The 17,384-nt window shown below is 35.8% G+C and overlaps 1 protein-coding gene and 1 pseudogene across 1 annotated transcript in view; one reads left to right on the top strand and one right to left on the bottom strand.

The window, feature by feature from the left end:
- LOC126753252 (uncharacterized) overlaps positions 1–17,384 on the bottom strand; it is a 479,664-nt gene that overhangs the window by 397,311 nt on the left and 64,969 nt on the right. The window lies entirely within an intron of this gene.
- LOC126754299 (small nucleolar RNA U3) lies at positions 6,421–6,557 on the top strand (annotated as a pseudogene).

The following is a 17,384-nucleotide window of genomic DNA, read 5'->3' as shown; positions in this document are numbered from 1 at the left end:
CCGCAGTGCACCGTCCGGTCTCTGGCCGCGTAAGTCTAACAATACGGGTAATAAATAATTTCGCGACGCATTGAGCTGAAATGTGAAAGGGCGATAAAGTTTCGAGTTTCGAACTTCTGCTTGACTGACTACTCGCCTCACGTTGTGCTCTAGCATTTAAAGTGAAGTTTGGTTCATCTAAAAAGTGGTGGAGTTGGTGCGGTGTTTTCCTCTATACAAGCATTTGATCTACTAAATATAGTATATAGTAAAACCAGGTCAATCGTGTAGCTTGTCTCTCTAAATTGTTGTAGACTTCATTGCAGAAGTTGTTCGATTCTCAGTGGGCGCTTGCTCACACAATAAATTTGCATTAACTTTAGTTAAATATATATTTATCAGGATGTATTACAGTAGGTTACGGCTGGAAGGCATAACTTGTCAGCAAATAATATTTAATTGCGTATTTATTTACTTAACGCCTTTGGCTGTGGCAGAGATGAAGTTGAAATAATTCAATTTGCCCATCGTTACGGTAGCTATCGCCCTATCTGAACGCTGCTAACCACCATAAATAATTTGACTGCTAAATTTTAACAGCCAAGAAGACAACTCTTATTGCAATTGAAGGGTGCCGATGAGGAGAGTGTTAAATTTTAAGTTGCGTAGCTTCACGTGTAAGAAGAGTTGGTGAATTAAACAATTTTCGCTTTTAATTATTTAAACACTGTTTTCTGTGGCTTGCTAATCGATGAACAATTCCTTATAGCACAAAGTGAGGAAAGGGTATAAATATTTAATATATACAACTTATGTTTACAGTGCTCGAATTCTTAAGACAAGTCTCTTATATATTCCTTAGAATCTAGATAAGTGTTACATTCCATAAAACTATAGGTACTCAGTTAAAATGAATCTAAAAAGAATCTATAACATAAATTCAATAATTTTGAAGACGTGGTTATGTTCAAGAGCTACATATCCGTACATTCGTTGACGCTTAATCTGCAATTTTACAATAAGAGTTCAAATAAACTTGATTTCAGAGACTAATTCACCCACTTCATTGCAAACTCTAATGCCGTCTACCGTGGAACCACGTCTTATGCAAAAATCTAAGAATACCATAATTGATATCCATTTACTATTCAATTAGTTGTTTTTCAAAAGTTCTAGAGTAGAGTTGCACGTATGAGCAAGGTAACCCAAGTTGCTTTTGAATGAGGTTAGGAAACCCAAAACTTAGAGGTCACAGAAACGTGTGATATTTTCGTAAAATTTTAAAGTATTTTATGTGTGAGCGAGTTAAAGTAATCCAGGGTGTCAAAGAAATTATTTGTGCAACTTTGAAGCCGAAACAACTTTAAATGTGGTGGAGCAATAAAATGTCTACAAATTTTACATTCGCCATCTGGATCGGTGTTTGGTGTAATTTCGTATTAAACCGTAACAAGTTTATTTATACTGCAAAAGTTTATAAAATCTATTGAATGGAATAAAAGCCGCAAGCAGCTGAAAATATTTGGAAATGCGATGAAATATTCTTCAAGATATCGAATGCTTCTTCGCTGAGAGCAATTAATGATCATTACGAATGCTTTCGAATTACCGTTCTATGAAATTCTTAAATGTTGACTTGCAAGAGCTGTGCAGAAAAAGTGTATGTGTTATTTTGGTTCTAGGAATGTGTGCGCACACGCATTTGTGTCGTGTTTGTGAAATTCCTTCAGTACAAGTCTGAGCAAGATTTGCATACGCATTTTTGCAAAGGTAAATATCTCAATTATTTAGTTGTCATATATTTGTATGAAAAATTGCAATAACCGACACAAACGTTCTAGTATTAAAATACCTTAACGAATTTATAACTGTATTTATTATTGTTTTGGTATAAAAATTAATTTCACTGCCACAAACAAGAAACTGAATAGTTGCACACTGACACTTGTGTGGCAGATTTGAAAAATTTACTGTTGAATTTTGGTTTTCATATCCTTAGGTAAATATTTGTATTCAATTACTGACACTTCTCAGCGCTTAAATGTACACAATAAAGCTAATGGACGAAACCCGGAGACAGCTGCATTTGTAGTGAGGTTTGTGTGTATGTGTGTGTGTATATAGTGGATAAGATGTCTAAAGGGTTGCAATGTACACAATAACCAAAAATCCTTGTTAATAAGTCAAGCTGTCAGGCAGTCAGTCAGCTGGGCAGACAGGTTGTTTCATTTAGAAAGCCACTTAAGCATGCAAATCTAAAGTGAAACACACATCTAACACAAATGTATGCTTTCTACACTAGCGCGCTAGAGCTGTAGTCGTTAAGGAAAGGCCAACAAATATGCACGTGTGTATGTGTCTGGGAATAGCATTGCCTGTGTACATAGTTGTAAGCTAAAACCAAACTGAGTTGTAGTCAAGTCAGCGGGTAACTTACCATATTTGTATATGTAAACTCTTGTTTTGCATTTAAATTGAATCATTACAACACAATCTGAATTTCCCATGCAAACACCCATATGTGATATCAAAGACACAAATAACAAATATATGCACATAACTATATATGTATGTATGTGTATTAGAGTGATTCAAAAAAAAAAATTTTTTTTTTCGTTTCGTACTCGGAAAAATAGGTTTCTAGACACCTCTAAGAAAGCCTCTCCGAAAACCTTATTCATAATGATTTTTTTTCATTGAGTTATAAAATTCATAAGAAATAAAAAATTTCCCCAAAAATAATCAAACTTCAACCGTTAATATCTTTTAAACGGTTGGGTTTACGAAAAAATCATGATAGACCTTTTTTGAAGAGCATTCAATTTCCTACAAAATCTAAGGAACAAAATATTTTTTAAAGTAGTTGGAAGCGAGATACAAATTTTTCTATCTGATAATAAGAAAAAATAGAAAACTGTATGTAGGAGGACCTTCCCGTTACAATTAAAAACTCATGTTTGGAGAGCCTTTCTTAGAGGTGTCTAGGAACCTATTTTTCCGAGTACGAAACGAAAAAAAAAATTTTTTTTTTTTGACTCACTCTAATGTGTGTGTAAAAGCACATAAAGTTCTATTAATTTGTAGCATACAACTTAATATGCTCAGGCTCATAATTTTTGTTGAAATAAAATTGGAGTCGCCAGTCTCTATGAGTTTGTATTCGATACCTTTGAACACAAGGCTGGCTCTACCGGAGTCCAAATAAATTTTTGTTTACCTGAAAAAAATAGAGTTCGATGGTGTCAAGGTAATCAGAAATATTCTATAATTTAAAAAAGTGGTAGACTAAACGAACAAATAACTAAAATATAATTTCAGTAATGAATAGGGACATCAAATGGCTTGAGTGGCTTTGCTGGTTAGTTGAAATTTTTGTATGATATCTTTGAATATATGCAGAAGTATTTTACCTTGGCCATTAGTTAGACAGAAAACGTTGGTCTGGTAGTAATTTTGAAAATTAGATGTTCTGCGCATGATTGAGATGATCGGATGATCAAGATAACTCATACAACCGCTGACCAAGTATTAGCATTACCATTAAATAGGTAAACTCATCATTAAATTGTTAAACTTCCACTCGACTAGCAAAAGAAAAGCAGTCAGTGAAGAAAAAGGACGTGCTGCCCGATAGGTTGTTTGCAGGCTAGCAATTTTATACTTCTATGTACTAGTACTTCTATGGTCTAGTTTATCAAGCTGAATTTCCTTTTACTTTGATTTGGACAGATATCATAAAATATGAATCGATCTATATTAATACTTGTATTTTTCTATCTTCAGCACAGACCCACACTTCTTCATAGATCACGGTACCAACTAACAAGAAAAGATTTGTTCTCATTGCAGGACATATTCTTCCAAATACGCCAGGAGTAAAATAAACGTTGACTCACAATTATGAAACCTTTATAGACCTTCCTGAAAACATGTTTGTGCTGAGATCTTCGTAGCGTTCATCTCTTTTGCGGATTTAGCCATAGCCTTGCCAAATCTAAAGTATTAGAAAGAGGCTCTTTCTGACAGCGCTCGTATCTCGGCGTGTGATGTGGGAAATCTGAGATATTTTGTCGTCAATACCACATGATCGAACTGTTAATATACCGAATATTATCTTTAAAATTAAATTATGCTGGCAATTAGGAGAGATTGTATTATGCAAAATGGCTCAAAGTAATTTCTATAACAAACAATAAAATACCAATTGCATTATGCATTTTAGTAAAAAGCTGAATATTTTATTGCGAACTTGCAACTTAAATTTGCTTAGCAATCATTTGCATTTTACGCTAAATATAAACACAATTAATGTTTGCTTGCTTTATGAGTTGCTTGTTATTACAATTAAATGTTCATTAAACAACTAACTAACGGTGGGGTAAACAGCAAAATAATATTTATGCGCTATAAAAACAGCAAACACACAGACTGCACAATCAATAAAGCAAACGCAAAAAATTTTCTGTTATTTTGTAAATACATACACACGCACACACAATTGTTTTCATAAATAATTAAGTCAATTAACTTTCCGTTTTTTCTTTCTGGCTATTGTTACAACCAAAAAAAGTTTACCAAAAATTGTTTTTAATCGCAAATAATCAAAAGTCAACTAACTGTACACGTGCTGGTGTTTGCGTAATTGCCGAGGCTTACTTTGTATCAGCGCAATCGGTTGGAAAATGCGCATAACCGGCAACTTTAATTAGCCGGCTAAATCTGCATTTTCGTTGTGATTATTAGACTAATTAGATATTTTATTTTCGTGTCAACGAATTTAGATTGCCAAGTGAACAATTTAAATTTTATATTACATGGTGTTATGCCGCACACAATAGCACTAAAATAATACGATTAACTTGTTTTTTGTGCCCAATGAATAATTAAGAGTAATTCAAATAATTTAATCGATTTTGTCTACATTTAGTTGAGTATCCTAAATTATATTTATACTCATCAATTAATTTAGTATTGTATTTCGTATTACAATTAACGTAATAGACTGCCCAAATCCTGCTTCCAGACGGTTATGAGGAATTTCTGCCTAAGTGGCTTGCAATACGTCGAAAGTGCTTAAAACTCTCAATTTTTACTAAATACGCAGTTAAAATCAGAGTGAATTAAATTAAGTATAAACTCTTACTATCTTATTATGTTCAAAATAATAGGAAATATACTCTTTAGAACTCGACTCAGTTGAATTAAAATCAGAACAACTTAACTTAAGAACAAATAATCTTTTGGGATTATACTTGTAACTAAATTCAGTTTTTTCAACCTAAAGAGCAAAGATTTGACAGATAATGCTGGCAGTTTTGTACCAAAAAACTAAAATAAAAAATAGTACTGCTTAGAAAATTTTTGAGATTGAAATAACGAAAAAGGTGTAACAAAACGTTTCTATTACAGATTTGAAATTATTATGTTATATCACTGATTAAATCCTAATTTGTTCTCAATATAATGTAATTTCAAAACTTCCACTCAAGTGCAGTTAAGTTTTAAGCCAATAGAGGCATTAATTTCATATGCTCATTGCTTCTTTCAATCAATAAACGCAGCATGATATACTTACTTTATTATAAGTTATTAATCAAATCAAGGGCAAACAGTGGCACTCGAAAAAATTTCGACAAACTCAAATAATTTCTATATTATTTCAACTTTTTCATAATAATATATATAATAATATAAAATATACATACCTACACGTAAATACAAAAATTATGAGAAATAACACAGAAAAAATGGCATCCCTGGTAGAATAAAATGAATGACAAAGAGAGGGGCAAAATGTGGCAGCTGAAATCTAATACATAGACTTAGAAAACATTAACTAATGTAAAAAAACTTGACTCATTTGACTTCTTATAGGAGTTCGGAAAAGGTTGCGATAGATTCAGGTTGCTCAATATGAATCTACGCAACCTTGCTCAATATGAATCTACGCAACCTTGTCTGCAGCAAGCGAAGCGGTGACAATCGGCGATCGTTTGTTCGTTTCTTTCGGCACAGCTCGGCTTTTCTACCAACAACACAATGTTGCCATGCTTATGCTGTTGCTGTTTTTGTAGAACAATGTTTCAATTTTTGGTTGGTGACATATTCAATTAAAAAATCAATTCTGTTGGTATTCGAACCTACGTACCTACGTGCTCGTCGTAACTTTTAAAGCGCTTACCACCTAGACCACCATTGACACTTGTATTGCGTTGTCCTAATTATGGTTAGGTTATGCATGAAAGAAATATATGTACAATGGATCGCCGATTGTTACCTCTTTCCTTGCTGCTGCTGCGCATATGTATGTTTGTATGCTTGTTCATTATTGAAGTTATACTGCTTTTTCTTTCCTTTGTCTTTCATTTCTGCGAATTCTCAACTATTTTATGTGTCTTTTGTTGAAATACCCTTCGTTGGTCCATTTTTTGGAAATCGACTCACGGTGAAGAGGTATATCGTTTTATCTGACAGCGTGAGGTTTAAGAAGTTCATTTCTAATTTTGTCTTGTGGCATATTAGAAATGATGTTTCTTTGAAAATCGTTCGCTTACAACGGATAGAACGACTTCTGAGTGGTGATTTTAATGAATAAATTCCCTTTGGTTGAAATGCTCTACGTTGGCCGTTGAAAAGTTAAGACTATACTTCTCAGGATCATTCATTTCTTCAAAGAAATTAATGACCTTTAGAAATATGCATATTTGCATTATTTCGTTGTCATTTCCATATTCGTAGCAATAGAATTTCTATGGCATAAGTAAAGTAATGGCCACCGATTGTCACCCCTTGCCGCTGCAGCAGCTTCGCCTACAAACATGCGTAAATATACATGTATGTATATATACGTATGATCGTGAATAATATCGACGCAGATTATTGCGAGAAGTGCCAGAAAGTTTCATTTATGATTTTTATATTCGCAACAAAGTTGCTAATGAGTTATAGTTTATGACATAACGGTTGTTTGTAAGTCCTAAAACTAAAAGAGTCAGATATAGGGTTTTACATACCAAAGTGATCAGGGCGACGAGTAGAGTCGAAATCCGGATGTCCGTCTGTCTGTCCGTCCGTCTGTCCGTCCGTCTGTCCGTCCGTGCAAGTAACTTAAGTAAACTTGAGTAAAAATTGAGATATCATGATGAAACTTGGTACACGTATTCCTTGGCTCCATAAGAAGGTTAAGTTCGAAGATGGGCAAAATCGGCCCACTGCCACGCCCACAAAATGGCGGAAACCGAAAACCTATAAAGTGTCATAACTAAGATAAATAAAGATATTAAAGTGAAATTTGACACAAAGGATCGCATTAGGGAGGGGTATATTTGGACGCAATTTTTTTGGAAAAGTGGGCGTGGCCCCGCCCCCTACTAAGTTTTTTGTACATATCTCGGAAACTACTATAGCTATGTCAACCAAATTCTACAGAGCCGTTTTTTTCAGGCATTTCCATAAACAGTTCAAAAATGGAAGAAATCGGATAATAACCACGTCCACCTCCCATACAAAGGTTATGTTGAAAATCACTTAAAGTGCGTTAACCGACTAACAAAAAACGTCAGAAACACTAAATTTTACGGAAGGAATTGCAGAAGGAAGTTGCACCCAGGTTTTTTTAAAAATTGAAAATGGGCGTGGCCTCGCCCACTTATGGACCAAAAACCATATCTCAGGAACTACTAAACCGATTTCAATGAAATTCGGTATATAATATTGTCTTAACACCCTGATGACATGTACGAAATATGGGTGAAATCGGTTCACAACCACGCCTTTTTCCAATATAACGCTATTTTGAATTCCATCTGATGCCTTCTCTGTATAATACGAGTATAAACATTAGGAACCAATGATGATAGCGGAATAAAACTTTACAAAAATACGGTATTTTGAAAAATATGTAAATGACGTAATATGAAATCTCGATTATCACTTTACCATGCGAGAGTATAAAATGTTCGGTGACACCCGAACTTAGCCCTTCCTTACTTGTTTTTAAGCTATTTTTACTACACAGTCCGCGTGTTGCTATTGTCCCACTTCTCTCGCTTTTCGTAGCGCGTATTTTTATTGGCTTTTTAAGAAATAGCTCTGAAAAAAACAGTGGTACATTTCAAACTTTTATTTTATTTTATTTTTTTTGGCCTATGAAATCGACAAGGGTGATGACTGACAAAACAAGAGAGTTTATAATGGTTATGTAATTTTATTTTGTCCTGGGTCGCAGAGGGCTAGAAATCATTTTAGTGCACATCGCGGGACTTTTTGCTTTCTGCATATATAAAAAGATTTCTTGCTCTCGATACAGGCAAGCAATTGTCGATGAGAGCACCAGGTGAATGCCGGCTACTTTTAGAATTTGTCCTTGACTTTTTGTCATATTTATTGTGATATAGAATGGCACTTTTAAAGAAAGTTGTGGGATTCTGGATATCTGTGCAGGATGGCCGTCCCTCCAGAAAGAATGGTGACCTGGACGAACTTTCTCTAATATTTTTGTATTCATCCAATTAGTTTTTGGCACCATGATAGCTCTATCGCACAACCACTCCCAGTTAGTCAGAGTTCTTGTAAACTCGGAAATACCTCTTTAGTAAAGTTATCTTCCGTGCCTGTAGCATATGACCTTCACTGAGTTCGAGAAGCGTTTGTGCGAAGAGTTCCGTCTACTGATCATTAAAGTATTCGACCCTCATGTTAGTATCTATTCAGTGTACCGCTCTACCTTGGCGAATGCGTTTATCTCGTCTGCCGCGGTACATCGCTTAATAATCGACAACGCCTACCGGAAATCACCTGCCAGCAATACAACCACCCAACCCATGCATACGTCCCAAGCGATCAATTGCAAAAGAACACCATGACTACTACTTTTGATGTTACAAATGGGAGTTTCATCATTTGCAAGATTCAATGGGAGCTTCAATACCGAGTGTGCGGTGTTGCCACCACTTACCAAGGTTGCGGATATTCCGGAGATCGCAACAGCCAGTGCAACCACTTTGACTTGCGCAACTGCGTCAGCAGCAAGTTCAGCAACAAAGTTTTGCCAGTGCCCCCTGAAGCGTCCAAGAAACAATAAGACCCCCTTGTCCGCTGGCTACGCGGTTTGTTATTAAATTGAAAATGTGCCTTTGCTCCGGTTGTAATAGTTAGTTGACTTGAATTCCCAAAGCCAAGATATCATAACCAAGCCCTCTGGCCAAATCAGCTCTTCAATTCTTTGTGGGGCAGGCCTATTGAAACCATCGCACACATTTCATTCTCAATTAGTTTCAGCGCTTCGTTAAAAATTATATTACCGTTGGCTAGTGTTATCCCTTGGTATTGGCGTGCAATGCCTTCTGATAAAACCTTTTTATTCTTTCTCACAATAGTCCGGGGTTGGAGAGTCCATATGTGCATATCATAATCGCAAAGAGACGTAGTCGCTGACCGACACAACATGTCGTCGTCCATAGTTCCATCCCAGTGACCGTCGTCCTCAGGCAACCAGGCGGAAAAATGTGGTGAGGTTGGTAATAGGCGATCTTGCAACTCGGTCTCGCAGGTGTGGTGGTCCAATTACGCCCATCTACGAACTCGTAATATTTTTGTGCTAAGGAACCCGCATACCAAGTTTGATAAATTTTTACTAAAGTTACAGCTTGCACGAGCGGTCGGAGAGACGAATGGATGGACAATTAGACATTCGCTCGAAATCAACCTGATCATTTATAAGTATATTTATAACCCTATATTTATCCCCTATTAGTTTTAGGTGATACATACTATCGTTAGGTGAACAAAACTATGATACTCTGCAGCAGCATGTTGCTAGAGTATCTAAGTTATAAATTGCATGCGTCCGGCACCGTCGTCTGCCATCACTTGTCTGCCCGTTCAGGTCAATGTTGTTTGTGATGTGGTGATTGAACGAGCTTAGGTTTATGTTGAAATCTAAACATGGCTACTGTACTCTTCAATATCGGTCGAAGAGTGTACTATATGTATAACTTGGGAGTCATTTTAAGTATCGTCTTTGAATTGAAACGGTTATGAACAAAATTCCCCATACAGAAAGATATTTTTTCGCAGAAAAATGTAGTTATTTCAGGGTGTCATCTAACTTCATACCAAATTTTATTAAAGTAGCTCTAAACATTTTGCACTGAAGAAGTAACAAACATACGCACTCACAAACTCCCTTCTTTATTATAATAGTGTGCTTAGAAAAAAAATTTAGAAAACATTTAATCATCCAACAACTACGAATTCAGCAATTTCTTATTGCTAAATTATTTTAAGATCACTTCGTATATTTACATATATATTTTTTTTTTTAAATAACTTACTTATTGAAATATACATCCTTTATTTTTTATTTAACTAATTAATGACTTTATAGACACAAATATTTTGTGTCCTTCGACAGTGAGTTTTACCCAGGCACCACATGACAGACCACTTATTAACTTCATAGGAGCGTGTCTTTCTGGTACAACGATATATCGTGGCAAGTAAGAAGGGAGTAGAATTTAAACTGCTATATTACTGTCATTGCAGGTATCGATGATGATAGTAATCCCACTGATGATTTCTTTATTATACTATATGGTATATATGGTATAATTCTTCCATAATTTCTTTCGAATGCTTGATTTACCCTTTCAATTTTCTACAAAGAAATATTTATTCTTTTTTACACTCTTTATAACGAAATATGCAATGACAAAATAAGTACTGTTATTGAGTAAGGCATATATAGCAAATATTCTCCCTATTTCACCCACAATCCCAGTGGATTTAATTTGATAAGTCATTTGTTATAATTCCCATGTTACGAAAAGTTCAATCGATTTTATTATAAACACATTAATGCAACTTATACATACACACATACATATATATACTGACATACATGGATAATATATGTCTGAAATATAGTATATAGGTGTAATATTCGTATTTATATAATGCAAAGGTACGAACTCTTATATCGCAGTAAGGTGAACAGAGAATAATTGTTTTAATTACATATATAACCGTTTATTCTAAAACCATTAGTGGTAGATATGGAATTACATATATGAAAATGATTTAGATCGCAAGACAAATTAATTCAGGTTGTATACCTGCATGTATACTTCAGAAAAATTGGGATAAAAGTTTCCTGGCGCTTATTATGGCAAACTCGGACTTATTCCACGCCATAGTACCACATAGTACTGCGGTTATGTTAGAAACTACTTAAAGTTCGACAACTGTCTACGGAAGCATTCGCTTTACGATGAATGGCACAGTAAGGTAAATCGGTTCAAAAATGAGATAATGGGCTAGACCTTTTACTGTAACATATATGGTATTTTAAATTTGAGCAACTTTTTTACCTTTTTGAAGCAAATTCGGTTTACAGGCATGTTAAATCTTGATATTGCGGTTAAAAAATATATCAGGTTCAATCAATACCACGTCTCTTTCATATACATATAACACCATTTTGAATCACCACCAGATTATTTCGTTACTTTATATATCGGATGCACACTAGCACCTTAAGAAAGTGGTTGTGGTGGTAAAAATGGTTGAGATCAATCCGTATTGTCTCTAGCTTCCGTAACGGTATGTAAGAACTTACATTCCGATTGTCTTTTTCATTCCAGAAATATCGGCCAATCTGTGGATTAAACTTATGAAACATATAGCCTTTGTTGTTTTTGATACTGAGGTCTATCTTTGACTTTTTGAGATATTTCCAATAGTATAGGAGTCTAAGTTTACAGCATATATAATATGTAGCTTAAACAACATAAAAATTTAAATTAATTAGACAGCTGCTGTCACCAATATGAAAAAAATTAGAGAGAATACCTGCAAACTTCACTAAACAACACTTTCTGTTCCAATCAAAATATGCGCTTGAAATTGTTAGCAGTTTCAAAACTTTCCCGTCAAACTATCGGACTACTCACCACCTAACTGTTGTTATATGCATACTTGATTGCTGTTATGTATATATGTATTAGGTAGGGTGTCAGCTTTAGTGATATTTACACCAGTGTTCACTGATTTTTTACGTGACTCGCTTGCGAAGCAATTCGTTTGCTCGATGATAGAGGCAGATTAAACAATATAAACAACGATATGCACCTAGGGTACATTGACATGGTGAGGACAATGTCATGGAGCGGTCTGGTGAGCTATAACTAAGGTGAATATCTAGACAGATTGTTCTTAAATTACACATTAGGTTGTCAAATATCTCCCTTCCGCTTTTTTGCTCTTTATTCTATGCTTTATAAAAAGTGTTACAGTGATCGGATTTAGTTAAAATATGCGCCGTTTCGTTCGATAATCTGTTTCCATCTAGGCGGCAACTTCATAATACCCCACTCGTAGAAGCCCCCCTGCTTATTTGCGAAAAACTCTGACAGCCACTTTTCACAAGCCTCTTTTGAGTTCAACTTTACACCAACAAGGGCGTTCGCCATGGACAGGAACAGGTGGTAATCACTTGGCGCTATGTCCGGGATATATATGGTGGATGCGATTAAACCTCCCATCCGCGCTCCCGTAGCTTCTGACGAGCTGTGTGGTCTGGCCACAGATTGTAGAATTAAGCGTCTGGCCATATGGGAGCAGCTCATAGTGGATGATTCCGTTCCAATCACACCAAACACACAGCAAATTCTTCCTGGCCATCAATCCCGGCTTGACCACTGTTTGGGATGATTCACCGGCCTTCGACCACGACCGTTTTCACTTGATATTGTCATATGTGATCCATTTTTCATCGCCAATCAGCATTCGCTTCAAAAATGGATCGAGTTCGTTCTGTTTCAGCAGCATATCATGCGGCACCCAAACACTAACCTTTTTTGTGTATCCAGCCTATCCCATCTTCCGGGCGATGTCACCAGATGCCACATGCCGGTCTAACTCGAATTTTTCCATGATTTGATCGGTATTCGTCGTCACAGGTCTTCCGCCGGCTGGCTTACCCATGGTGCCGTTTTCACCCGCTCTGAATCCTCGAAACTATTCCTCCGCAGTTCGACCTAGTAGAGTAGGTACCATCCCCGAAAACAGCATTAATCTCACGGAACGTTTCTCTAGCGAATTTGCCTTTAACGAAGGAAAATTTTTGCGCGAATTTCGGCGTTAGTGAACTCCAAGTTTACAAAAACTTTCAAAAAGGCGGAAGGGAGATATTTAACAACCTAATATCATGGAATTAAATTCCTTACATTTGTATAATAAAGGTAAAGTAAAAATTATAAAATTCAAACGCAACTCTGTTGTAAAATGTTCGACGTTCGACATTCACATCGAAGCTTATTCCCACTTTTTTCAAAATCTCTGAGCAAATTTTAATTTGTCCTTTTGCTATCAAAACAAGTTTTTCGGTTATTGACCGTCAATAATTTCACAAAAGGATGATTAACTGCTAGTTATATGATTAATTATTTCTTTTGTGTGATTTTAACTGTTTCACTTATAAGTATAAACAGTTACGGCTTTTAATTGGAATACAACAAAAACGAACGACGTTGCAGGCTATTGAAAGAAAGTGAAAAAAGCCACAAAGCGAAACATTCGATTGTAAATGTACATAATATCTATCAATTTGCAGAAAATTATATGATTCAAAGGGGAGATTGTAAAGGAGTATTCTGTTGAAATCAAAAGAAAAATTTTCAAAGCTTTAAATAACCTAAGAATATATGTACATTACACTAGTTTACAGTCGTTTTGCTATTGTGATGTTAATTGGCTTCTTCTTGCTAATGTAAAAATAATAGTAAAAAGTTCCTAAAGCGTAGAATTTTATAGTAATATCTTTTATGAAAATATATAATCAAGTTATATTAAATTACAACATGTATCAAATTAACTTGTGTACATAACAAAATGTGGTGCCAGTGTTTACGACAAAACCCGAAAAAGTTCCGTTTTGAGAAGTGCTGTCAAGGGATTTAAGTGTCAAATGACCACCAGTATTCCAGTAAGGTTATGTATAATAAATTAATATATTAGCGTAAACCTAAGAATATCTAATTACGTATTGTTTTTTAATTTTTTAAATCCTATTTCTTATTTAAATCGGTTGACAAAAGAGAAAGTTGTTAGTTTTGAGCTTTTAACGTGAACTTTATCAAACTGTCTATGGTCCAGAAATGTGGTTATCGGAAATTTTTTTGGGCATGGTGTTGGCAATCAAAAACGATAGTGGGCTTCTCAAGGGTGTTGTCAAACCTGTGCTGGAAATCTAAGTAATTTGTTACATGGTAAACCATCTTCTATGCTTCAACTAATCATTTCAAAGATTTGAGTTTTCAATACATATTGTCCATATGTTCGGTATCTGGGGGCTTGAATAGTTTTGGTCCGACTTGATAATTTTTGGACATAAGCTGCCACACTTCAAAAGCATGCAAACTTTTAGACCAATATACATTATTATATTTATTCATACATGGTATTCATTGTTGCTTTATTTATATACTAGAGAATAAGAAATTAGGTGGAATTTACAATTGTGTTATACGAAATATCTCATAATATGCTTCTACCGAATTTATATGAAATCGATCTAGCAGGTCTCGAGGTATTCTTTTTCACTTAAGTGATGGCGGGGCCACGCTGATCCTCAAATTTTCCCAAGGGCTTTTATAAAGTGTAAAATTTTATGTTATTGCTTCATGTACTTATTGATTTCAATTGTAGACTTGCACGTAGAGAGCAAAATAGGAATTTATTGCAAAATTTTCATATCCACCTGTCTCATAATAAATTCAATATATTTAAAGTACCTCATTAACACATAATAACTAAATAATACTTAATATAAATTATTACTGTACGTTTAATCAATATGCCCTTAATACCTTTTGTCGTGCTCACACATGACAGTGTTGATGCCGAGGTTGTAATCCACAGCTTACCGATGACTGTATGCATTCATAAATACTGCAAACAAATGAGTGTAATCATTATTATTGTCATCAACGACATCAACGTCATCATTAGCAGCAAATGCCAACAGTTATGTGGCAGTCGTGACAACTGCAACACAGGCACAGCACAACATACGAGTGTGTACGGGTGTAATCGCTTGCAACAGCACTTTCAACTTAGTCGCAGTTGTTGTGTGGCACTTAGCAAGCTAACAAAAACTGCAAAAGCACACGTACAACTGATGCTGAAGAGGCTAAAATGTTTTGTCATACAGACTTGTTAAGCCGCTCGTTGTAGTAAAGCAGAAGGTGAGCAAGCAATACACAGCAGGGGATCGTAGAAACTTGTAAGCTGCCAACGCCGTTGCTGATAGTTTGTTTTGCAACACACACACAAGTGTACGAGGGTGGTCCAATAAATATTTAGCTGTGAAAAAAAAGAAAAATTATGGAAAAATCCTTTATAACTATATTCGCCAACATACTTATATAACGTGCCTGAAAAATTAAGTAAGTATCTGATCGAAAACTAGTCTTCCTGGACAGCCTTCGCCTACTCCGGAGAAAGTTAGCTGGTTTAGTCCAATGTTTCAACAGTTGTGGAGTGAGCAATCGCGCGCCACCTCAGTTAGCTATCTTTTGTATAAAATCTCATGCAGTATAAAATCCATGCGGTTTTTGACTGTCTCAGCACTCTCGCATATATTCCATCACTAGTCTGTCAATACGAGATCGTTTACGTTAGTATCTCACATTTTTTGTGGCCCATCAAAATTCGAGTCCGATTCGGAAGCAATTTTCAAACTAGTCTTCCACAAGAATGTACTATGTGGCAGTGGTGATATCGAGTGACGAGTAAATATTATTGGATCATCCTCGTAGATTTGTATATACGTAAGTAAGCGTTTGTAGACAAATCTACATATATGACGTCTGACACCTTCACTTGCAAGTGACTGTAGCTGAATTAACAGCAACTATAACCGCAAGTATGTAGTGGGTACCACGTAGCTTAGGGCGCCAACGTTGTTGCTCTAAAATTCCACCAAGCTGCCACGTACTACAAAAGTGTCAGGCAATCATCAGTCCTTGCCGGCGAACTGCATACACAACAACATTTCATCAAATATCAACGAGCGTTGCATACACGTTGACATAAGTACGGTATTCACAAGCTATAGTTGACGCCGTGTAAATAAGTATTGCTTGTAGAGCTGGCTGTGTAGCTTTATCGTATTGGTGGGGCATCTGTATGTACGGTATTGTATCGGCAATTGCAGCGCCTGTCAAATGAGGCATCTAATGTCGCAATTGTGCCAAGTTGTGTGATTTATTGCATTGCTACGTGTGACAATTCACCGTCTTGCGAATGCACAATTCCCAATTAAAACCCCCGCACTCTTTCTGCGCCATGCTTTGCTCATAGACAATACATTCTTGTATTCTTGTTTGCTCCTACTGACTCACCTGTGGCACTCTTCCAGCTACAAGCTTCGCCTACCAACGCCATTCGTTTTGTTGACCCATAATAGTGCCAGCAAATTATCGGCGGTTTCACTACCTTTCCTACCGTTGCTGCTGCCGTTGCCGCCGCGTTGTTGTTGAATTTCCATAGCTTTTATTGGCACTGGGGCTTTTGCTGTTGCATCGTGGATGGTTCGTCGTTTTGGCTGCATTTCTCTTTGCTATCACATTCCAGTTCCCACTGCTGTTCATGCTATTTGTTGTGGTTGTTGTTTGTATTTTGGCACAATTTCATATACTTCACTTTGTCGATGGTCCATTGGTATGCCGACGTTCGTAAACAATCAATCACGCCAACACCGTGTCTGTATATACTGTTATTATTTTTGGTGTAAAATGCTCGAACGATTTTAATTAATCAACGAATTCTAAATACAACATAATCTTTAAATGTTTCACATATTTCTATTCAACAAAGCATGCTTACATATTTGCCGTTTAGCCATATTTTCATTGTATTTTAAGTGTTTTAAAGAGTTAAAAAGTCTGCGAAGTTTAAAATTAACACTGAAACGTTTTTATGAATCGAAGTTCAACCGCAGCTCTTAACTGAGAAACTTTAACCAAAGAGTACAGGAGATGCTTAGACAGTAAGGAAAAAAATCTTTTGTTTACGAAATACCAAGTCTATAGACGCATCGTAAACATCCTTGTTCCAGCGGACAAGCGTTTGACTTGTGATATACATCATTAAAAAAACGAATGCTCAAACAAAAAAAACATTTGAAATCTCTTTAAGGACTTTTATTAAGGCTATACATCCAGAATATTTTATTCATTATTGAGAAAAGTATTAGTGATCTCTTTTTTGATGCTTTTTGGGAACGATACTTCTTATTCCGCTAAGCAGCCCTCCCAATAATATTATATTTCACTGTGCGTCAACTGCAATTTTTGTGCCATTCTATTCTTCTTCATTTTGTTCTTGATCGGACGTGACTTCTG

This window comes from Bactrocera neohumeralis, chromosome 3, assembly GCF_024586455.1.
Source record: "Bactrocera neohumeralis isolate Rockhampton chromosome 3, APGP_CSIRO_Bneo_wtdbg2-racon-allhic-juicebox.fasta_v2, whole genome shotgun sequence".
NCBI lineage: Eukaryota > Metazoa > Arthropoda > Insecta > Diptera > Tephritidae > Bactrocera > Bactrocera neohumeralis.
The sequence above is the reverse complement of the archived record's forward strand: the minus strand, read 5'-3'. Positions and strand labels throughout refer to the sequence as shown.